Source organism: Coturnix japonica, chromosome 5 (genome assembly GCF_001577835.2).
Source record: "Coturnix japonica isolate 7356 chromosome 5, Coturnix japonica 2.1, whole genome shotgun sequence".
Taxonomy (NCBI): domain Eukaryota; kingdom Metazoa; phylum Chordata; class Aves; order Galliformes; family Phasianidae; genus Coturnix; species Coturnix japonica.
In genome coordinates this window covers 31657735-31682688 of record NC_029520.1, presented here as the reverse complement: position 1 = coordinate 31682688, position 24954 = coordinate 31657735, and the positions used below count along the sequence as shown (strand labels likewise).

Here is a 24954-nt window from a genome sequence, read left to right as displayed (position 1 = left end):
TACCTTTTTTATGTGCACGCCTTATTCTCACCTTTTCGCTACTCCTCTCATTTTAAGGTCAACAATTCACATCAAAGGTTTGGAAAGGTGGCAGAATACTGGGATCTACAACATGTGAAGGTGATTTTAGTAATAGAGACTCAAGTAATTCCCAGGTCTTTTAGTGCATTTAGACCTTGCTCCTTTTTCACTGGTCTATAACTTTGCTTTATATTGTGCACTATATATGTTAGATAACTTTTTTTTTTTTTAATCCCAAAGAAATGTTTAGTCCATCTTCTAGATATGTATTGCTTTCAACAAACCTCAGTCATGTTTTTCCAAAGCTCTGGATTACTATTCCTAACCCTGGTATACACAAATATATTCAGCTGTAGGCTATTGCTCCACCACTGTCCAAGTTTCAAAGTTTGCTCTCATAGATGTGAAAGGTAATCCTTATCCTTTCTAAAGCACTGGATCACAAATGTCATAGCCAATACTACATATGAGCTGAAAAAAATCTTGATAGATATTTTAGAAGTCTCTTTCCACTGGCCAGTGCTAGACAAAACCCCTAGCCGCACTGGCACATTTTACTTCTCAAGGAAAACCCAATTCTGATCTGGGATCTTGAAGTGCTAGCAATGCTTCTCACAGTATGTTCCTCTTCCTGCACATCTAAAGAATCTTAAAGATAAACATTTATGTCAGTTCAGACACCTATTTTTTTTCTTTTTATTTTTCCTCTCTCTCTCTCTCCATAGTTGCTTAAGTCTTTTTTCCTTAGCAATAACCCTCACATGCGGTGCACACTGGACCAGTTGAATGTGTGCTGGAACACCTTGCAAGAAACTCCTGCTCTTTGGAGCTAACAAAAACACTTTTCCCCACACAGGCAATGTCATTCACACTGTGTGTGTGACTTGTTACTCCAATTTACATAACAAATTGTTGCTTGAATTCTCTGCATTCAAACAAAGAGATCACATGCATGTAGCTAGAAAACTGCAGATTTTTTTCTTTTTTGTTATTTTTATACACCTGATAAATACTGTCAGAGTGCTTTTCCAAGTGAAGGGAAGGCTGTTTGCTAATTGCTACTGTTCAACTAACTGATGCATTAGTAGACTGCTATCCGAGATATTGAGATTATGAAACCTCAGATGGTTGAAAAAGGAAAGAAAAGGAAAATATAAAACTCTAGAGAAAGCACCTTCCATAGGTTTTATGTTTGTTTGTTTTGGGTGGGTTTTGTGTGGGGGGGTTTTTTTGTTTGTTTTTATTGTTTTTGCTTTTTAATGCTTGAATAGCTATATATGTTACTTGGAAATGGTGAATTGGTTGAGATTTAGCTGAAAATCAGGCATTGTCAAATTGGAAAAGTAGGGGAAGGGAAGAAAAGAAGTACCAGCAAAACAGTTTGTAACAAACTAATTAAGTACTTTGGGAAAAAAAAAAAAAAAAAAAAAAAGAACTTAAGACACAAGCTTTCTTCTTGCATAGAAAGTAGAAGAGAGATTTAACTATTTGTGCTTCACTAGGGAACCTGTGTATTATCCAGCTCATAAAGAAGAGATCAAGGATTCAGACTTCCAGCTTAATTTTAGAAGGACTGAACTCTGGTTTCTGGTGCAGACACAATAAACAGTGGAAGCACTCCACAGAGTAATCCGGAAAAAAATTGCTTCTGCAAATGCCCTGCAATGGAGTACTGTCTCCTGGAAACTGAGTGGCACTGCTTTAAATATTTATGAATTGAACTTGTAAGAATATTTGTAATGTGCATGAAAGCAATTCATCTTGCTTAGGTAAAGATCTGGGCAGTATGTCCTGCAACTAACAGGGCTTTTCCATTACTAACAACATTTTCAAGCGATGACAAGATAAACTTGCAGAATCAGAAATTCAATAACCTCCTCCATATGTCTGAGCAGAAGAGAACTAAAACCAGAAGGAAATTAAAATTCATAGCGTTTCCTATCTTTACTTCAATATTTGCAACCAGGAAAAAAAAAAAAAAAAAAATCACTACAAAACAGAGTACAAAACTTTTTCTACAGGCTGTTCTTGACATCTACATAGTTTACATGAGACCATGCAGGATGAGCCAAAAGACTGCAGATCAGTAAGCTTCAGGCAGATGCTACTTTCAGTATGGCAACCATGCATTACCATATTGAGCTTTTTAACAAATATCTCTGCATGCCACCAGTTAACTGAGGGCAAATGATGGAATTAATATAGGTCTATGAAAGAACTGTAATAAAGGTAGTGGAAGAAGCTGGGACTATCAGCCAGGATGACATACCTGCATAGGTAAGGTATGAAACCACGACAGGATAATTGATTTCCTGACAGCCCAAAAAGACTCAGCTGCAACCTTTTTAATACAGTGCCAAGTAAAGAATGAATTGGGGTTAGACAGGACAGGAACTTTTCCCATCTCTTTAAAATCAGAATAACAAGTGGAACAATTTGGTGTACTTTTAGTAATCAATGACAGAATAATGCACAACCACCATTGCTTTGCTGAAATAGTCTTGGCACATTCAGCAGCGCTATCTGGTTTGTAAGGCATCAGTAAAATCGTATCAAATATAATTCCATTTTTGAATCACATTTTAAAAATATACTGAGAGTTATACACAAATAATGTTTACATTTTCATTAAAATGAATGACTGTGAAAAGTAGCCTCTGATTCAGTCCTCTCAGTCAGAAAACACATACTAATATATACTTGAGTTATACTTAATGTAAGAACACTCTAACAATCTATACAAAGCCATGATTTAAGGATGTTCATTAAAAACTTGTAGAAAATAAACATCACTCATGATCAAATTCCTTTATTTGGTCTACGGATCATGCCAACATTCTAATTAAACAGCTCTGAAGCTGCTAATAATATCTAATTAAAATGATGCTATGAAAGTTTAGTCTGTTGGGCATTAAGATACAGTTGGATTATGCCTAAACACAAATTTTTGCTTGTTTGCTAAAGCTTTATTAAATATTTTGTAGCATTCACTGAACAAGAAAACAAGTTCTTGTACTTGATGCTAAACAAATGTCATTGTTTTGTAACTGCACAAAAAGTTCAAGGTAAATCTTTCACAATGATCACTTCCTTGATAACACTGATTTAAAAAAATTAGTATACCTAAGAAATACTGGTAACATTCTCAAAACACTCAATATTACCAGAATCTTTTATTTTTGCTTAACTGTCTTGGAAACAACCAATATTTGAATTTCCTCAACTTACATTCCTGGAAAATAATGAATAAATTAAAATTCAAATCAAAGAAAACTACATTACCTGTAAATATTTCAGTAATTAAGGCACAGAAATCTACACAGGTGTTTCACTTGGCTTCTTTCTCATTCTGTCTCAAAACTCTGGGTCCCAGCTCTAATCTACTGCATTCAGGTGTGTTAGTATAAATCTGGAATGGGCCTTTAATCAAAGCAAAATTAACAGAACTGTACCAATTTGGATAACCTGTGGATACACCTCAAAGTAAGCCTCAATGACATCTTTTGTGTTGTTCTGTTGTTATTGTTATTTTTTAACATTATTAGTTTGGTCTATATTCTCATCCTAAACTGAAGCTCCCAAAAAAAGTCAGTCTTTTCCAAGTGGTTCACATTGCAGACTTCTTTTTCCTTTGTTTTTTGTTGGCTTTTTTTTTTTTTAAAGTACTTACAGAGGGCAATAGGAGTTAAAGTTTCTTCACGTATCACTTAAATCACAGGTGAGCTAAAGAGAGCAGAGTTCTATTACACAAGCTGAATAAAGCATTAAATGTCTGTCCTCTTTGATATAAAGCCTCACAAAGTCCTCCAAAACTCAGTACGTTCTCAGACTGACAATTGGCTGAAACAGTACTTAAAATCAGAAATAAATGCTTTACCAGAGTAGAAGGAATGTAAATCCTAGTGGCTTTTAACTACTTTCTTTTAAAAACCTCCTCCACTATTCTTCAGTCACTTTTTAAATGAGATTAGAGGGGGAAAAAAAAAAAAAGCCAACCTCAGCATTTAAATTAGAGGTATGGTTTAAGAACTGTTTTCCTTTACCCATGAAATATGGTCTACCTAATTATTATAATTTCTGTGCTTTTTCCTAAGAGAAAATATTGACCTTTCCTGTAGTTGACACTAAAAGAGCTTGGCTGCTTGCTGTGGCAGCTCTGCAGCACCTCTTATTCAAAGAATCACAAGCTAGAATTCAATGAGAGAGGAAAAAAAGGGAGAGCACAAAATTAACCATGAAATGCATATATCTGCCCCAAGTCTTGACAATGCTGTATTCACAGCATGGTGTGGGAGATGCAGCCACAAGTGATGAAAGCCAACCAGCAGTAGCTGGTTTGTAATAGGGGTGTTGCCCTCAATCTCTGAGGAAGGGATGTCTGTTTTCTAAAGAAAACAGAAAACTTCTGCAAAGGTAAGACAATACTGAACAGTCTAGCTGAATGTACAAGCAGAATTAAATATGGGAGGAAGGCAGCTAGATGCAGTGGTCGGGAAAGTCTGTCCCTCAGAGATGGCTGATGCTAAAGAAATAAGTGAAGTCCTCCATGCTTGGAAAAGAAACTTGCCCGTATACTGATTTCAAATTCCTCCTGATACCAGAAACATCTCTGTTATTAAAATAAATAAATAAATAAATAAGCAAACAGCAATACTTACAAATCTACCTCTCCGTTTCTTTTCTTATAATATTGTCTATGCTCTGCTGGAGACATTTTCTAAATCAAGTTCATAGAAGAGAAAAACATATTAATCTGTCTCCAGCAATTCTCTCACAACTTATTCCTTCGAAACAGAGAAGCTTTAAGAGAGAAAAATATTAGATATTTAGAGAAAAATATCTATCTGTGCTAGACCAGTAGACCCTGAATGTTCAACTTTTTATGTGTCTTCACTTTTAACACTGTACTTTACTCTTAGCCATAGGAGTATCCTCAGAACATAAAGTCTAATGGTGAGAATATTCAGAGAATTGATAAGATTTTAGAAAATATTTCTTGTGGATTTGAATGCTTCATAATTAGATAAACAGGTACTAATGCCATAACTCCATGATAAAATGTTTCAAAAAAAGAGCCTCTTAAGATATTCTTACCCACATGTGTTTGTTGTATTTTACAACAGACTGGTTCTTTAGTTCATGGTCTGACTGCTAAATACCTATGCAGTCACAAAAAAAATAAAATACCATAGTATGGGAACAAGAACAAGTAGCAGGATACAGTAGAACATAGTCTTAAGCAAACACAAGTTCAGAAAATTTTACTCATGAATTGTACAAAAAAGGCATGAAACCTAGGAGATTTAAAATACAGAACAGTTCCTTCCACTGCTGTAAAAGACCCTAGCTTCAGAGTTTCCAAAGATTTCAAATAATTTTGCACCAGATGTCAAACAAGGAGCTTACTCTAAGATCTCAGTCTGAATTCTTATTGAGAATAGGAAAACACCACTGAGCTGAGAGCTTACCCAGTTCTGATAACAGAATCACAGAAAGGTTGAAGTTGGCTGGAATCTCAGCCCAACTGGTCCTTGCCTAATCAAGGAATCCCAAATCAGGAAGAGGTCCATATCCAGGCAGCTTTTGAAGATTCTGAAGGAGACTCCACACCCTCCCTGGGCAGCCAATGCCAGTGCTTCCCAGTGTCTAGACAGAAGACCTATCTTACCCAGTTATTGTGAATAGTCAAAGACAGAACATGTATAAACATCTAGAATTTATAACATTCTAAAAACAATTCTCCAACACTTTTTTGATTTACCTTTAGAATCAAAGACTTTCTTTGCCTTTTTAATGATTATATAAAACAAGAGCAGCTCCACTATTACATATATTACAAAACAGGTTAAAATAAGGCCCAAAGCTGACCTATTTAACCCACATCTATTTTTTTTTTTTTTTTTTTTTCCTATTGCACCTAGAATATCACAGAATCACAGAATTGTAGGGGTTGGAAGGGACCTCTAGAGATCATCGAGTCCAACCCTCCTGCCAAAGCAGGCTCCCTACACCACATCGCACAGGTAGGCAGCCAGTCGGGTCTTGAATATCTCCAGAAGAGACTCCACCACCTCCCTGGGCAGCCTGTTCCAGTGCTCCGTCATCCTCACTGTAAAGAAGTTCTTCCGCACATTCATGCGGAACTTCCTATGCTGTACTTTCATCCCATTACCCCTAGTCCTATCCCCACGCACTACTGAAAAGAGACCAGCCTCACCACTATGGCTCCCACACCTCAGGTATTTATAAACCTGGATCAAGTCCCCTCTCAGCCTTCTTTTCTCAAGGCTAAACAGAGCCAGTTCCCTAAGTCTCTCCTCATAGGGGAGATGCTCCAGGCCCTTCACCATCTTAGTGGCCCTCCGCTGGACTCTTTCCAAGAGATCCCTGTCTTTTTTGTACTGGGCAGCCCAGAACTGGACACAATATTCCAGATGAGGCCTCACCAGGGCAGAGTAGAGGGGGAGGATCACCTCCTTTGACCTGCTGGACACGCTCTTTTTAATACACCCCAGTATGCCATTGGCTTTTTTGGCTACAAGGGCACACTGCTGGCTCACGGCCAATCTGTCGTCCACCAGGACACCCAGGTCCCTCTCTGCAGAGCTCCTCTCCAGCAGGTCTTCCCCCAGCCTGTACTGGTGCATGCAATTATTTCTACCCAGGTGCAAAACTCTACACTTGCTTTTGTTAAACCTCATCTGGTTTCTGGTTTCTTAATATACTGTGCATTTGTGGTATTTTAAAAGACTAATATAAGACTTACTTTAAAAACAAAAATAACATGATACGTACAGCTACTACTCACTTCTTGTCTTCTTTTCAATCTCATAACCTATAACTATTTTTCACTATCCCCATTGGTTATGCTGCTTTACATCAGGGCAGGTTTTTAATTAAATACTCACAATATTTGCTATAAAAACATTCCATAATTTCTCTGGTGGCTAAAATAAGATCATAGTCATCCAACCTGTACTTTAGTGAAATGTTTAATTATCTCTCTACAAAACATGGAAAATCATAAAATATACCTTCCAAAGGAGATAACAAGCTTTGATTCAGGATGTTTACAACCAAGGGGAATCACATTAACTGCAGGTGTTAATTTACCATAACAAGACAGGTCTACTGCTAACTACTCCTTCTTCTAAAAAGAAAAACGTTTGAAATAATTATTTTAACTGCAGGTGTTGGTAGTGGCTCAGCAGGAACAAAAGTATCATTTAAAACTCATTCCGTATTTCATCTGTGTTTACAACCACAGCTTTATTCATTCTGACAATAGACAAAACATGACTAAAAGCAGCTTGTTTACCCACTTGTTAACAGCAGAAAGGCATCATTTGAGGGCCACACTGTTGCAGTTCTGACTCAAAAGCCTTTCAATTATTCCAACTGAAATGACCACAGCCAAAACGCATGCACAGATAAAAACATATTTTCCCTTTTCTAGCCCTTTATATTATCCACTTATTTATGCCATGCTCTGAAAATAAAAATGACTGATTTATGCCATTAGTTTTTATTCTGGGACTTGGGTTTGGATTCTGATTAGTATGAAAAGATTATTTGTAAATCTAAATTCAAACTGCTAACAAAGTTTGAGAAATGTGCTTTCAATAGTAATTGCATGCTACCCAACTTCTTCCCAAGAAAACCGGTTGTTTCATAAAGTACGAAGACTCACATATGCCTTCTTTAGTACAGTTTCCTTAAAAACTCTCTTGATTAGTGGAATAAATATGTAAAATATTGAGATTAAAAACAATAGATCTTGATTACAACAGTGTTCTGAAAATTGGGCTGATAATTGCTGTTATGTGCATATCCCTCCAGAGAATGTATGTAATTAATCTGAGTATACTATAAACCATGCTAAAAAGTGGTCACTGCATGACAAACTGAAATCCACAACTGCAATACAAGATCTACCAAATGCTTTCCTGACTAAAATTTACTGCAAAAATTCTGTTAAACTGAGACAATTCTTCATGAACTAGAAGCAAAAAGACAGTTTAAGTCAAACGATACCAACTGCTCTTAAAACTGTCAAATTTAAATACTGGCTTCCAATAAGACATTATTTAACATACACTAAAAACACCTTGGAAGTTTTCTGCTGTATAACTCCTTCCCTTTTCATTGCATACCATCACATTTTGGTTTGACCTCTTCCTAGACCCTTTAAATTTAAAGAAAATAATATGATAGATCAGAATGGTACACTATCTGTACCTCTGGCAATCCAGAAATTTATTTGTATTCTCCATCCTTCAGTGCCAGCTCTGACACAAGTCTGTGATAAATATATGTATATCCATAGCCATACAGTATTTTGAAGTATTTTTCTCACAGTTTCTAAATGTCCATAAGTACTTTCTAAAGTCTGAGAACTTCAAGTGTTTGGTGATTCCTGATTAATTCCATCTGACTTTTAATAGATATGAACTTAATTTGCTTCCAACCTGTAACCATACCAATCTCATGCAAGTCCATTTGGACTACAGCAGGTGAACAACACAGTATGAATTTTAATAAGAAAGTATGTAAATAATAGAATTCCATTTTCCAACAAGGGAATTATTTCTCACAGGTATCAAAATAATTTCTCTTTTCCACTTAGAAAAATCAAAACTGGACTTATCACTGAAGTTAACATTTATAACACAAAACCAGCATTTAAGATTAAGCCATGCCTTTTGGTTTTACATTTCATAATCAATAATATAAAATTGATCTAAAATTTGCTATAAGATTGATGTAAAAATTTAAATCATTATAGAAAAATTGAACATAACATGATAACACCAAAATAGAACAAATCTAGAGTTTATTCTTTCACAGGTATATTGGTCTACAGTAGGGACACTACTAATGTTATGAAGACATCAGTAAACTCAGGAGATACAATCTCGCAAACAAAAGTGGTAAGAAGTTCTATTAGTGAGATTTTTCCTTGTTACTAGAAAACAAATGCAATCATTCTTTTCTCAAGAAAATACAAACCTAGCACAATAACTGTCCCATTCTCTTTGCATTTTACACTGCTTAAAAGCTGGTTTTGATCTTTATCTTTTGTATGCTACGGATCTGTTCTTTATGAAGAAATACGTGGAAGCAGAAGTAATTTCTAATTCAGCTTGAACAAAATTCACATTAAAATGAATGCTCTATATTGGGTATGCTTTTGAATAATTATTTTAACAACTTAATGAAGTGGCTGGATAAGAAATTAATCAGTTACTAACAGTACTATGGTAGCTGAATCAATGATTTCGCTTGCTTTTCAGGATGTCAACTTTAAACAGAATAAAGATTGCTGAAGTCCACTCCATTCTGAAGCCTTTGTGCAACCTTTTGTTCACTTTCTCTGTCATTATTATTGAAAAACAGGGAAATTTCTGCAGTTTTCACATTGTTTAGGACATTCATCCCCCTTCAATAGTCCTGGGTGTACCATTCTGTTTGCCTAATTCAGCTCTTTGATCGCTTTGGGGAAAAGTGAAATAATACAGTAATCAAAATCTCTGCTACCTCCTGCTAACCTGGATGCATTCCTAAAGAGCTCCCATTATGGACTTCAATCTCATCTTGCATCCCCAGTGATGACTGCCTGGTCTCTTAACAGGTGGACACATCTGTTCTGCTCTGCCAAACTCAACTTATGGTGACTGGGCTTTGAAATATTTGCATAGCTTATTCCAAATACTGTGTGCACCTGTTCCTATCCAGTATACTTTGTAATTATGGTTTAGTTAAATAAAAAGATACACTTGTATATTTTGCAGTAGATGTACAAATATACATTTAGAATATTTTAAGAGATCTAAGTTTCCTGACCATTAGTTTTGTTACAGCCACTGAGTAGTTATCCTATGTATTCTAATTTTTTTCTAAAATCACAGAAATATATAGTATGCAGAGAAATATGGTTTCATAAAAAAGGATGTATAAGATTATCTAACTAGATATTGTGGAGAGTATGAAGAGCAATTTGGAGGGTACTTATCAAGATGTCCAGTGAAAATAGATATTTATCTTGGAATACTTAAGGAAGAGAGCTGCATTTTTGTTATTCTTTGTAATACTTGGGGATGACTTAATATTATAATATTAGAGCAGTAATTTGTTAACTACATGCTTCTTCCCAGATATTTTAAAAATATCTTCTGAGAATAGCATGAAAAGTCTGTAGAAACTCAAATCTGCAGGTTTGATCAGGTTCCTATCTCAAGTTTATTAAGAGCATAAGTTTGATTCACCAGGATGGCTCATAAAGGTTGATTATTACTTTGGAGATCAGGCAGAAATAAATGCACAGAAGAATTTGTGTGTTCTACCAACCTGTCATTTTCCGTGCCACAGATAAAGAACTGAGGACCTAAGAAATATTGCTTTTACTCTTGCTCTACTCTGGAGGCACTTAAAATCTCAGGGCATGTAAGACTTCAGCAAAAAATTTCTGTATTTGCCCAAGAGTATCCTCATTTTCTCAAGGCTGGGTGTCTGCTATTCAAATTCTATTCAACTGTGCAAACTAAACATTTTTCTATTTATCCTATTAGAAAAGCTTCATCCAAAATATTCAATGTGGTATATAATATCCTATATTTTAGAGCTCATTCATTTTAATCCAAAATTCTGGAGATTTACCCAAAATAATTTCCCAGGCTCTATAGGGACAGAGAGTCAATTTCTCTTGTTGAAACAAATTATGGAATAATACAAAATAACACAACTATATTACTACCTGTGTATAGAATAGTTATAGAATTATAATGTTATGTAATTAAGGAAAATAGCAAATATGAATCAATATGGCTCTTCATGCCAGCTGCAACCACACTTCAATAGAAAAAACTACAACTGGTAGATTTAAAAGTTCAAAGGAAAAAGCTTGAAATCTCTGTACATCTAGAAGGAGACAAGATGTACAAGACTGCTCATTCTGCAGCTATTTCATAAAGATTGCTTTCAGCATGTTGGTTTTTCTGCTAAGCAACACATCAAGCCATATATCTTGATGAGATATCAGGGAGTCAGATACCTCACTGAGGTAGATGTGCTTTAGTGGAAATATTAACAAGAAGATCCTGCAGTCCTATTGTCAAGAGTCATATTCAATCAGTTTCTTAATTACAAAGTACTCTAATAAAAAACATTATTATCTTTGAAGCACATCACAATCTATACACATAAATCATATATACCCCTAGCTTTAAATAATTATCTCCTGATTAAAACAATGTTAGAAAATGATGCAATTTTTTAATAAGATCAGATATTTAACTGAGGTCAAATTTTTACTTTCAAATCTGAGCTACTGAACATTTATATGTATAAATTAAAGTAATCAAAGATCTATAATATTCTGTTCTTAAAGATTCATTCAAGCGTGAGTATTTGCCATTCCTTGATGCCAGATGAATTACACTTGGCCCAAAATTCTCAAGAGCATCCCAACCTAACTTGAAAATCAAACTGTCTGGAAAACAACATTTCAGGCAAGACCAAGATCTAACTCAATCAAGGACACTGTTAGGGATGCAGCAGATAAATTGTGAGTGCTCTCTCAAATTCTGATTATGGATCTGAAGCAGAATTCCAGGAACTTTTTACTTTAACTTAAACAGAAAAAAAAAATGGGTTTAAGAAGAGAAAGATGTGAGGCTGAGAAGCCACATTTCCTCTTTTTCATAGATTGGAGAATTTTGTTTTGTGGGTTTTTTCTGCCTTTTTTTTTTTTTTTTTTTTAAATTAAATCGTTATGTTTTGGTTTGGTATTAAGAATAGTTATGTATAACTATTATGTAACAGAATAGTTACAGTATGTTAGGTTTTGGTATTCAGAATACTTCAGTCTTGTAAATCTGAAATCTATTTGGGAGGGTTTAAATAAATTCATTTCCTGTAGATCTCCAGAAGTTGCTTCCCCTAAGTAGCCAGAAAAATAATCTATAGTTTGTGCTCTTTCAGCCACCTGGACTTTCATCTGCTACTTTTCCTGAGACCATCCATTACCCTATCTGATTTAAAGACCAACACTCCAGAGTTATAATTTTCTAACGAAAAACAGAGTTAAACTGAGTCTGCATAAAGAAAAAGAATCACAGTCAGGCTTTTCTATTAGCACAAGAGTCCCCAGAAGTTTGTCTAGCTGAATCATTTGGCATCAGGCTGCTGCAAATGTGCCTTTGACTTCTTTGCAGTCAGATGGTTTTCCAGTCCAGTACAAGGTTCACAATCTTATAAACAAGCCCTTTCCTTCTATGTTGTAATTTTGGTTGATTTAAACCTCAGCATTGATATTCCATGCATTTATATACACACTATGCAAGGCAACTATGACAAATTGTACATTTTGTTACAAGTTGCACAAAGAAATTATACCCTTTTACAAAAACAACATTCTGAAGAAGGAACTAATAATCTGACATGAACCATTTGTATAAAACAATTCCCTATTAATTTTGTTCATTTTTCCTGCTGAAATCATGTTAAAGATTGGAGAGTATGTGTTCATATGTAAGTTACAAAAGAAAAAATGCAGTTTAATACTAAGCTTATATCCAGTTTATACAGAAAACAAAATGTTTTCTACATACTCATACCTGCCATCACTTTCTATTAAATACATAAAATTTATATGATTCCAGTTACATTTTATCACTCTAGCTTAGTAACAAATAAGTTGAACTATCATCACTGATGTCTCTGGCATAGAGTATGCAACACATTCCATGTCACTAAGTGAGAGTAAGGAGAAAGTCAACAACTTTCCTGTAGGGTTTCCAAAAACCAACAGAAGCCTCCATTTTATCTGCTGCTTTTTGCCTTACCTGCTGAAGTCAAACATTCACTGTCTTTTGAATTCCCAAAGCACCTACAGCATTGTGCAAAGCCTGCATTTAGCAGCCAAGGAACTGTGTGGTCCCATCCTATTACAGTTTCTTTAATAACTTACTGAGAATTTTCTACATTAATTTTCTGTTAAAAGCAAAAACAGGTTAAAGGAATTTAACTTCTGGTGTAAAATCAATCACTAACTCACCTCTCTGCCTTTCCAGCGTTAAAGTAAAGCAGTACTGTGTGGTGTCTGAATCACCGAGATACCTCAGCAGCTTTGAAAAGGAGCAAGCAAATATTGTCCAGCTTCAGTTATTTGCAAGATGGAAGGAAACAGACTTTTAGAATGGACTCACAGTGCTTGAATTAAACTGGGAAAAGTTCTGAATTTAACATTCTGAAAAACATTCTGACTATGAGATTCTTCCACTATTGTGGCCTATTCTACCAGGAGAAATAAAACTTTCCCACATAAAACACTCAGGACAATGTTGTTAGTGGACTTTTGTTTGCCCACTGCTGAAAAACATTTTAGAAATGTGTAGCAGCATACACCTTATACTGAATCAGAAGCTTCATTATCTCCTTTTTTCTTAGACTAGAGACATTCTTCTTACTTCTGCTACAAGTGACTTTTGGGAATGAAATTCACAGTGGACACAAGGACACTCACTTGTAGGTGATTGCTTTAACTTAAGTCTGAAGATTAGTCAATTTTACAACAACTTGGAATTTTCAGTAAGCAGAATTCTATTTTCCAATTCCAAATGCTCAGATATTTGTCTTCTAGTCATCTGGGAACTCAAAGACAAGAGAGTGGTACTGAAAGGGTTAGCTGTCCATGCATTACTCATAGGCACCTTCAGACATTAGATCTCAAACATAGCTGGGAATAATCTCAGATCAGCAGAAACCTAAAGTGGCTCATTGTGCCGTATCCTTTCTATCTTAACTGTCTCACAATCTTGGAAACTATTTGCTAATTTAATTTGTTGTGATTAATACATTGTTCCAGTGTTTCCTGCTGCTATAGTCTTCAGGAGAATTTAGTTACAATGATGACTAAATTCAGCAGCAAATTTTAACAACAGGAATTACAGCATCATTATGCAGAAATGGCTAGCAAATTATGCAATTGTATCTATGACAATATAAATTTCAAATATATTAAACCTCTTTGTTTCTTTAAAACTGCCAGGCTGGGTGCCAGCCAAAAATGTAAAATATACAAAAGCTTTTTTTCTTTTTTTTTTTTTTTTTTTTTTTTTTTTTTTTTTTTTTTTTTGTCCTATATGCTCTTCAGAAGACTGCTAGCTGAAGCTTTAGGTCCGTATCAGCTACTGATGAAAAAATTGCAATTGCTTACAAAAACAACGTGTACATGGCAGGTTGTAAGTAGAATATGATATGACTCAAACATCTTAGAAATGTACTGATAAGCATAGATTCCAAAGCAAAAATAAATGCATAAAAATATCAAGTTAGCAAATTTGAGGACATCCACAAAATGAGCAAAAAGAAGTAGTAAATGCTTATCAGGCATTTACTGAATGGCACTCACTGAAAGGTACAAACAACTGTATTTTTGCTCTAACAAACTTTCACTAAGAATGCACATGACTGCAAAAGGATGAGAAAAGAGCTTGCGACTGCAATTTGAGAACACTGCGAATACTTTATAGTGTTCTAAATAATTTGCCAAACAAAGAAGAATGTTGCAAATAACAGGTGACAAATTACAAAAAGTTTTTTCAGCCTTTCACATGCAAACCAACCACAACTTTAATCAACTCCCTTCTCTCCACTTCCCCCAATCCCCTGATCGTAAACTATTTAACACCTTCTAATCTCCACAGGTTAAATTCACTGAATTTGTTTTCAACCTTAAGTTCCCTCTTTTGCCCTGTTCTGTTTCTTGTGCCCACTATCCATCCAGCTTTTCTAATATTCCTACTATGGGCAGAAGGCTCAAAGTGGCAGCTGTTATGAAGTTGAGCTCCATGTGATCCTCTGACTGCCATCCTCAAAATGCACTGCACGTCACAGAAAATGAAAGAACACTTTTGGGAAAAGAATAGCCAGTTTCTCTCCATCAGATCCAATGCATCATCTTTTTTCCATCCTCTACCTCATGTTTCAACATTGTCTGCTAGCAGAACCTCAAAGAACTCTGAGACTACTGAATCCTCCAGAGTCCGCAGCACTGAACTGTTTGGAAACCACCAACTGCAGCATATCACCCTTAGCTGATCCCATCATGGTATTCCTACTGCAAGCATGCCTTCCAGGGACACCAGCAACATCATCTTCCAGAACAGACATCTAATCCTGCACTGTATCTAATATATATAACTACAGTGAGGACAAGTTGTCATATTTTCAAAACGAAACAGAATTAACTGAGTACAACCACAGACCAAACATCTCAACCTTCATTCTGCCCTCCCAAAAGTTCCAGATTTCCATTGTACATATGATCACCTGCTGCAAGTGACTTGACTATTCTGCTATGGCCGCCTTCTCCAGACCACATTTTACTAATTTCTGGTAGTACAAAAAAAAAAAAAGCATAAGTGGAAAGGTAAACAGAAGAAAACCAAATAAAGTACAATGTATAAGGAATAGGTAAGTTATAAGAATAAAGATAGATCGATTGTTTTTATGGGTCTGTGATGTATGTGGAGGCTATGCAAACCAAGCATATCAACAAAATGTGTCATGTGTCTTTTATTTCAGTTGTGTTTCCTCTGACTTTCCAACGTGGGGATCAAGGTAAGTTACTAATTTCAGATCATTTCTGTGCTGGCACTTCTGACAAAATGTCCTTGTGCTCACATCAGATAGAAAATAACAAGTACAACAGTTACCTGGATAAATTAAATTTAAACTTCTGAACCCCCTTCTTACTAAATGTATACGTTCATCTTCTGGGGGAAAAAACAGCTGATTTTATTCATTTCCTCACTGTGTCACACAGTATTATCTCCAAGGACTCATTATGCGCATATGTCTGCACTCAAAACAAAAACAAACATTTTCTTACAGAAATTCCATGCTTCTGCAGACTCTTGCAGAGATAATTATAAAGTAGTATAACAATTTATTGTAACAACTGTAATTTCTAATTTAGATTATAATTTATTATGAATATTACAGGAATGAAAAATATCATCCAAATTCATAGAAATACAAAGATTCTGTTGCCTGAATTTAAGGATTAGATAAGTCGGCAGCAGAAAGCCTTAGACAAGCCATATCTCTGTTTTAACTCACTGTAAATGAGAAGAGTTTGGCAACAGCTGCACAACCCATAACATTTCCATCTCAAGAAATTTCATTTAAATCAGTATACAGAGTGTACTAGACACTTTATAGCCTACCTTTAGCTATAAAGGCTTGTTTTGAGTCCCAGAGAGTTTCTGCCCTCACTTAAAGTCACAATGAATGGAGAGTAGAGAGTACAGGAAAATGAAAACTAAATTTCATACAATAACTACAGAATTTACAATATGAATTCAGAATAATATTTATTATCAATCTGGAAAGTGTATTAGCAAAGAAAACTCAAAATGAAAATAACTCCTAGCACAACTGTGTGCATGCTGAATTCAAATTGAAACTTATGTGAGGTCTTGATTAGATCAGAGACTTATTAAAACTGTAATCCTGTATTTTTCTTCACTGCTGCTGGATAATTGCTCTTTTTTTCAAAGAGAAGGTCATGTAATTATTGTACATGTCTTTTCATTGCTCCTTTGAGACTTCCTGGATATGAATAAATTAGTATTATTTAAAATTTCACATCATTGACACATTACTTCTGAGGAATCAAATAATCTCTTCCACTCATTTTGAATGCTGTAATTTTGTCTGTAACTGCTTTAAATTACAAAAATGAGCATTTATACTGCATTACCTATTTTAATATTTTAAAGAGAGAAAAACATATTTCCTGACCTAAAAAAAAATAAATTTAAAAACAGTCTCATTTCTTTCATGAATCTAGTACTTCCTGATGACTTTTTATGGATAGCATATGGATAACAGGAGAATAAAATATGAAAGATTCAATGATTTTTATACTGTTGAAAAGCAAGGAAGGCAGTAAGCAGGGAAGGGCAAGATCAAAACCTGCAAATATTTTCAAGGCTTACAAAATGAATGAAGGGAAGAAATTAATTTATAAAGCTAGAAATAATAATTCACAGCACTGTGGAATCACTGGATGAAGTTTAATGACCTGTTTCACTCATAAGGTCAGATTAAAAGATAATCATAATACCCTTCTGGCCTTAAGACTCTATCTCACTATCCAAACATGGTATTTCAAAGAGACATTATTTTAATATTCTTAACATTAGAACTCTAGATATCTGTGTTATCAGCGATCCCCAGTTCTCCTCCTTACCTCCATCCTTCCCTTTTTTAATGGAAAAAATAGTATAGTACATATTTTTGTATATTTCCAAGTCAAAGCTACTAATAACATAGAATGCAATTGTGTTCTAAGAGCTAGGGGGGAAAAAAGTGCAATTCTCGCCTATACCAGAGTGAGTTTTCACATGCCACATGTACTTTGTCCTATCTATGCAGTTTTTTAAAGACTGATATGATTTTTCAAGAATCTCAGTCAGTTCTGAGATCCTATCAGATTTCTATACCAACAAAAAGTACATTCGGATGTACTTTATTCACAGTACTACGCTAATGTTTTTAAACAATTTTATAACTTTGGTATTACTAATTAAAAACAAACATCCAAAACAACACTGTAATCCTGAACGTCTAAGCATTTAAATTTCAATCTTCTGCACTCTTCCATATCTATTTATTCCTTAAATTTAAGCTAAAAGTAAATATATGACACAATTTTGCCAATACAGAACTAAAACGTTAAAAGAAGGTTAGATTAAGAAGTTAGAGAGTATGATGTATGAGTTAATACTGCAGAATGCAAAGGTCAGACCAGATCATAGAATCCTAGAATCTTCAAGTGGTTTAGGCTGGAAAGGACCAATAAGTTCAGCTAATTCCAGCTCACCTGTTATATAGAGCGCTTCCAACCCGCGCATCAAGCTTTCTATGAACCCATTCAAATGAGTTTTAAAACACCTCCATGGATGGGGCATTCACAACTTTTCTGGGCAGCCTGTACCACTGCCTCAATGCTCCCTGAGTAAAGAATTTCTTCCTAACAACCAACCTGAAGTTCCCCTCTTTTAGTTCATCAGACAATACAAAAAGTCAGTCTATCTTGTTCATAAACTCTCCTCAAGCATTGGAAGGCTGCAATGAGTGCAAAAGACAGTTTTCTGAATTCCTTTCAGAATTTTTCCTATTTTTTTTCCTTGGCTCAAAAGTAACTTCAACTTTTTGGTGATAAAACTGATAACTGCAAATTATCTAGGGGGGCAAGTGGCAGGTGTTACCATGCCACAATACTTCTGCTTCCGATTGTAAAGATAAGCAGAAGCGGGGGACAAACAGTCTTTTTCCATGGGGTGGGGAGGGGTGCGGCTTGAAGGAACTGACCACTGAAAAAGGTGATAATGTAACAAAGACACCCTTCCCCGCAGGCTTATCTGTTGGGTCACATTAAAAGAGGAAAAGAAGAAAAAAAAAAGAATCTGAGAAGCAGGGGATAAAAGACTCCTGCTAACTAAGTACTGGGGAGAGGAACCCCCTGAAAAAAGAAACCACCTTGGTAGAGGAATTCACTAAGAAAAAAAAAAAAAAACCTCTTAAAGGATCCCCTGTGGTCTGCTTGCTGTAAAGCTTTCTGGCTTTCTCTCATTCCCCTTTACAAAGTATTTCATTGCCAAAAATGCAAGTATGTTTGCTGGGATGTATATACACGTGTGTATATATATATATATATATATATTTATGTGTATATACATAAGTAACTGGATACCGTTGAAAACACCTTAATTGTTATAAATAGCCTTATAAATCCAGCCCTCAAAATGTGTTTTTCACTGTGTAAAGAACTGAGCCCCTCTGGATAGTTTTCGGGTAAAATACAGCAAAAATCAAATTGATATATGCATACATGCATATATAACACTTTGGCTTTGAGGATGTAGTAATACAGTAGAATTACATAACAGCTGTGCTTGAATTATTATTTTTGAGATATGGGTGCAACAGTGACAGCTAAGCAAGGAACAAAATGTTGCTCTTATGTACATATCTCACTTAATACACAAAAGGTAATACCCAAAAAGAACAGCCTAACTCAACATTTAATCTGTTAAAGATAGACTGAAAGGGATGAAAAGGAACTCCAACACACAATGCAATTGTACAATGTAATGAACAGATGTGTTTCCTTCATCCTTAAAAGTACCAATGCAGTGTAAAACGCTCCTATCCTTTAAGTGTTGTGGACCTTTGTCATTTTGTTATCATCTGAGATCCAAGGGACTTCATCATTTTACCTTTGGTTTACATAGGAATCAGAGGAAATAATTAGCAAACCCCATACCAATGAAGACATTTTCAACAGGATAATTCCACATATATAAGCACTTTCTAAAGGCTTGCTTTCAAGCCTGTCAATGTTTTGTAAAAACTATTCTTTGCATGCTACAGTTTCTTCTTAGCTTGCTTCCTATACTGTTCCTACCAACTGCAGCTACCCTTTCCTCTGGAGGGGAAAAAAAAAAAAAAAATTAAATGAATGCATTTTAGCCTGAGGAAATTGCACATGCTTCCCTTTGCACAACCTGCAATGCAGTAGGACACACTGTAGCCTGTATACCCTCTGCTAGAACAGACTGGTTTAATTATTTTCTACTACTGCATGTACCTCTGCCCATAACAGGGAGGAAAAACTGCTAGGAGGCAGATAGTTTTATATTTTGCTTTTACCTAGCTGCTTGTAAAAGCCTGTCTCTTCATCAATATGTGATGCAACAAGCCTTCTTTAAGGTTACAAGGAGCTTTGTGTAGAGGGATATGATACTCTATCTTGTAAATTCAGTCTTCTATAAGATGCCAGTCTTTAAAAAACTGCTAATTTACTGCCACTACATTATGTTACTTTGAATATAATTTGTTTAGACACCAAGACCTACACTTCTAGGTGGGAACAAAATTGTTCCAATTTGACCAGCACTTCAGATCAGCAATCAGGTTTCCTTCAGCTACATCCTCTTAAAAGTCATGTTCCAAGAGGTGGTACGTAATAATTTCAGACAAAATGCAGATATCAGGACAATTTGGGGTTCTCTTTAAAACAGTTGAGAATGACATTGACTTTCACAAAATATTACTGCACTCAGAGAGCTTGCTCAGAAAGACGAAGGATGGGCTCATTGCTTCATTGAGCCCTAGAGAAAAAGGATCATTTGTGATTGTTACAACTGCATTTCTCACTTTCCACAGAGAAGCTCAGTTTCCAGGCAATGGAGTTTACCTTTGTGACAACACGGACACAGACCCTTGTTACTGAAGAAATGGCCCAAAAAAAAAAAAAAGTATCATAGTGTCAAAAAAAAAAAAAAAGACAAAAACAATGCATATTTCTGCAGTGTAATGTTTGGCATACTGATCAGTGGTCAAATTAAATTAAATTTAAGTATACCTTCAGTTTAAAAAAAACAGCTGTGCTGGGAACAAGCATCAGAATATTAAGGTCTCCCTTATCCAGCACAGACAAGATCATGGCTTTTAGAGCTGTGAGTCCCCTCCTTCCTTGCCACTGCAGCTTTCTTTTCCAACAAAGCTAACGTGCAACCTCATCATCCTTCCCTACAAACCCTGAGCTGACAGCAAGTAAGAAGATCATGAGGAACAGAGTTCGAAGACACAAATTAACAAACAAAATTTCTGCCAGATCAAAACAAGAAGCAGCTTATTCATAACAATACCTGTGAATACCCATTGTGAATTAAACCACACAGAATTACTGGTAAGTGTAGCAGATCCTTATTTTCCCAACTGGAAAATTCCAGTTTTCTTTTTGGTATTTTCCCCTGTGATTGGGTGGTCAGGAATTTTGCCTCCCACAGCTGCTGTGCAGGTCTCTTCCTCATCAGTGAACAGGAAGACACCAGCCACTGGTCCTTTGGAGTGTGAACACATTGTGTGAAGACATATTTTGTCACTGTCATCCTGCCATGACCTTATTTCCTGTATTTTTTAAGTTCTGAATGTATCAGGTCATCAGCTGTACAGTATTTTGTCAGAAAATTGTTTGAAACAAATCTAATGCAAAACATCACAGCCCTACATTAGGGCATATCAGTGCAAGGAATCTGCTCAGTGCCACCTGTAATCACGCAGCTTTGTAATGTGCTATTATCATTGCTAGCAGGATGCCACAAGCTAGCCACTGAATTTGCCAAGCCTCAGGATTGAAGTTTGTCTTAACTTCTTTGATCTGCCTGCAGCTTTATTTCATTTTGTTTAGCAGTAACAGCCCTCTCTTTAATTGTTGAAGTCTGTGAGCAATTTGATATACTTCCATTTAGCTTTATCATATTTTTTACAAAACCAGCATAACATATCAGCATAGAAAACACAAACCTGAAAACCCGATATGTGAATAAAGGTCCTTAGGGCTGAAGACATAGAATTAGGAGTGGATGAGTACAGGCGTGGGATGATAAAAGATGGGGGCACAGCCTAACATTGGAGGTCCCACAGCAGTCCTTTAAGAAATACAGACTTGGAGATGGCCAAAACTGAGCTTATGGGTAACAAAAAGAACAAAGAAAGACTATCTGATGCACATAAAAAGGCATATCTAGTAAATTTTTGATGCAACATTGACCTGCAGACCAACAGAGAAAGAACAAGAGGTAAAAGCATGTTAGCAAGCCTATAGAAACAACTCTTTTCTTTGAAGATGATGTTTTGGGTTCTAAGAGTGCTGTTGATTACAATTGGTATCTGTGGGTATGGGAGTTGAAATACAGAATAATTTCTTCCTGCATAAACACAAAGTACAGATAAATATTAAAATCCAGGCACACCATTCCAATACTACTGGAGTTGGATGGTAGCTATTTTCCTTCCTATATACTTCATTAAACTCTCTTTCATTCACCTTTCAGCGGATATTTAAGCTTCAGTAAATTCTGCAGTAAAACAATGTCCCCTAACCAGCTTAGCTTATTTTGCTGCACCAAAATATCACTAACTGATTGGAAACCCCAGAAAACATGTTTTTGATATCAAAACGTGAGGAACTGAAGTTATGAGAATTCTTCCATAAATGTCAATGATAATGTGGTTGGAAGTACTTCTGGACCAAATGTTCTAGCAAAGAAAATCCCCACAGAAGTGCTCTGGTAACATTTATGCCACAGCATGCATGACAGGGCTGATGGAATGAAACAATCCATGGACTACTTTTATCCTGCTGGAAAATTTTTTATCTCTGTGTGCTGAAATCCAAAAGAGATTAGCATACCAGAGAGACATGCAGTGCCATCCCTAGCCCTTCATCAGAAATGAGAAGCTTTGTTTTTGGTACCATTTCAAAAATCTGGAAACAAGGACAGCTGATGGAAACCCTTGCAGCTGTGTTGTCCAGAGTCATCACTGAGACCAGTATAGGAGCCCTGGAGTTCTCTGTCCCTGCTATACCTTATTTGGGTGCTCAGCCACATCACCCACAAGATGTACCCTGACTTCCGCCAAGAATGTGAAGAACTAAGGTGCTATACAGGCACCTGAACAGGCCTCTACTGTAGGCCTTGAAAACACCTCTGTCCTTCTGACACTATAGTTTAAGCACACAGCCCACTCTGAACAAAACAAAACAAAAAAAAAATTCCATGTAGCACTTGCACAGTTGTTAGTTGTTATTTTTGTCTTTTAACCACGTACTAGATGGAGTATGCTTATATATTCCCTCTATTATTTAATGAACTTTTATTTGTTTCGAGCAGTAAAAGCATATTATTTCCTTTGGAAATTGTTTTACAACACAAATGTTTTTGCAGCAAAGGAGATTTTAATCTAAGCTTTCTTTATGTAATGAAATTGCAAAAGATAGTCCTTTCTGTCATGAAAATCAATTCCAGCAATTTCTGTTGTGCTTGTAATTGCGCCTCCATTTCCCAAAATATATTTGCACATACTCTACCACTTGAAGAAGTTATCATTTAAAAACCTTGTTTTATAATCTTTTCAGTCCCTCCTACCCACCAAACATGCTTATTCTTTTTCATTTAATCTCACCAAATATAAGTATTCTTTTCTTCTGCTATGGTATTTCCATCACTTACCATTCACTGAAAACATAGTGTTGCTATGGGCACAGCTTGGATTCCTCCCCCTTTTGTTTTCTTGTATAAGGAAAAGCGAACTGTAAAATGGAGGAGTACCTGTATGCTGAAATAGGATATACATGGTGCAGTGCCTGTAGCCAAGCTTTCTCATAAAATCTTCCCATGCTACATTTTACAGTTAATACCACGTCCTTATCATCAGATGAACAGTATTTCAATAGGGTAAAACAAAGTGCAAGAACCTGTACTGGCATCAGTACTCATGTTAAGCCATGTCCCCTTACTTTAGCTACCTTGAACTCTATACTGACATGGACCTCGGGGTCTCCTGCTCCACACTAAAAGCACTGGCTATCTCCCAGATATTCAGATTTTGCATAGCTAGTACAGTAGTTCCCCATTATTTGATCCTGTAGCACAGTGCACTGAGCCAATTTACATTTAATCTCTTTCCTTAATGAATGCTACTCATAAAAGTATGTCTGTACTACTCAGCTAGCATCCAGCATATAGACTGCATCAGGACTGCAGCCCACTAGTACAAGCTACCAGCTGGACAGCTGTGCAAGAATTACATTTAACAGTAGCAAAGAAAATCTTATATTCCCAGCAAAACCTTCTTATATTGTTAACAGTGTCAGCACATCCAGTATATTAATTCAGCCTTCGTTTTCATCATTTCATCATGGAGTTACAGATGATCAAATGCCTGCATTATGATACTGCACAAAATGATGCAAACTCATTTAAAGCAGTATGTGAGATTACTTACACAATTATTCCCACCACAGCATAGGAATATTCCTCTTTCTGCTATTAATATTTGCTTTAAAAAGCATACAGGTCCTTTATCAGCTCACAGTTTTCACATAACTGAAATTAGTAGCATTAATCTTCTCTTCTGCAATAAAAAGAATGTGAATCAAAATTGCTCAGCAATAGCTTTAATGCCATCTGTATTCCAATTCAAATGCTAAACTAGACTCTCACACTGTTGCTTGGACACATTACTCCAGCACAGCAGATTTGTCACTATAGAAGGAAAAATGCTTTTCTTTTGTGCCTTGACTTTTTAAGTCAGCTGAAGATCACGTTATTGCATCCCATTTTAAATGCTAGGGGAAAAACATGGGGTGCAGGGAAAACAAACGTTTTCTTTTTTCTAAAGAGTGCATTAAAAGATTAGCAGCACACAGAAGCGAAATCACAACAATGATGTAAAATAATTATCTGTCCTGTACTTAAAAATGAAAAAGAGTAGCACAAATTCATGACATTAGGTTAGCTTGCTTCTCCACAGATCTTGCTAGCTGGGATTTGCATAAAGCAGATCTTCGGCTGTGCTTTTCCAGATTCTGACATTCTGAGCCTAACAAAGGCTGCCCACGATTTCCAGGTCTTTTTGCCCTTCAAGTAAACTGTAATAAGCAAAGGAAGTTGTACACGAGAGCTCCTGTACTAAAACCCTGCATTCTGTGACAGGCGCAGATTGCCATCTGCTGGTCAGAGGCCGATACCTTAAGTCAGGCAAAGGAGATTTCAGCGAGGATCTCTGCAGCAGCTTTCTTTGAAGAAAAGAATATTTTTTCATCAGTTCGTTCAGAAGGCATGCTGAAAGCACAGATTAGCATGAAAAGAAACCTATTTATCTGGAAATGAAGCAAGACTGTTTGGTCATCTATTTTTGTCTAGCTGTGACTTGGTACAACAGATAGTAGGTGGCAAAGTTCTGTTATTTAAAAGATGAGGATAAATGACAGTGAAATAACACTGCAGAGATTCTGACACATGCGTGGAGATCATACAGTCCCCAAAACGTGACTCTTATGAGTGGCAGGAC

The 24954-nt window shown here is 35.9% G+C and overlaps 1 long non-coding RNA gene across 5 annotated transcripts in view; it reads right to left on the bottom strand.

Moving 5' to 3' along the window:
• The window catches only part of LOC107315030, a 193397-nt gene that overhangs the window by 106565 nt on the left and 61878 nt on the right, over nt 1-24954 (bottom strand). Inside the window, exon 3 of one of the 5 annotated variants that reach the window (XR_004307396.1) lies at nt 4-105. The exons of the other annotated variants lie outside the window; for them this stretch is intronic. This is a non-coding gene — a long non-coding RNA (uncharacterized LOC107315030). The remainder of the gene's footprint in view (nt 1-3; nt 106-24954) is intronic. 5 annotated transcript variants of the gene reach the window in all.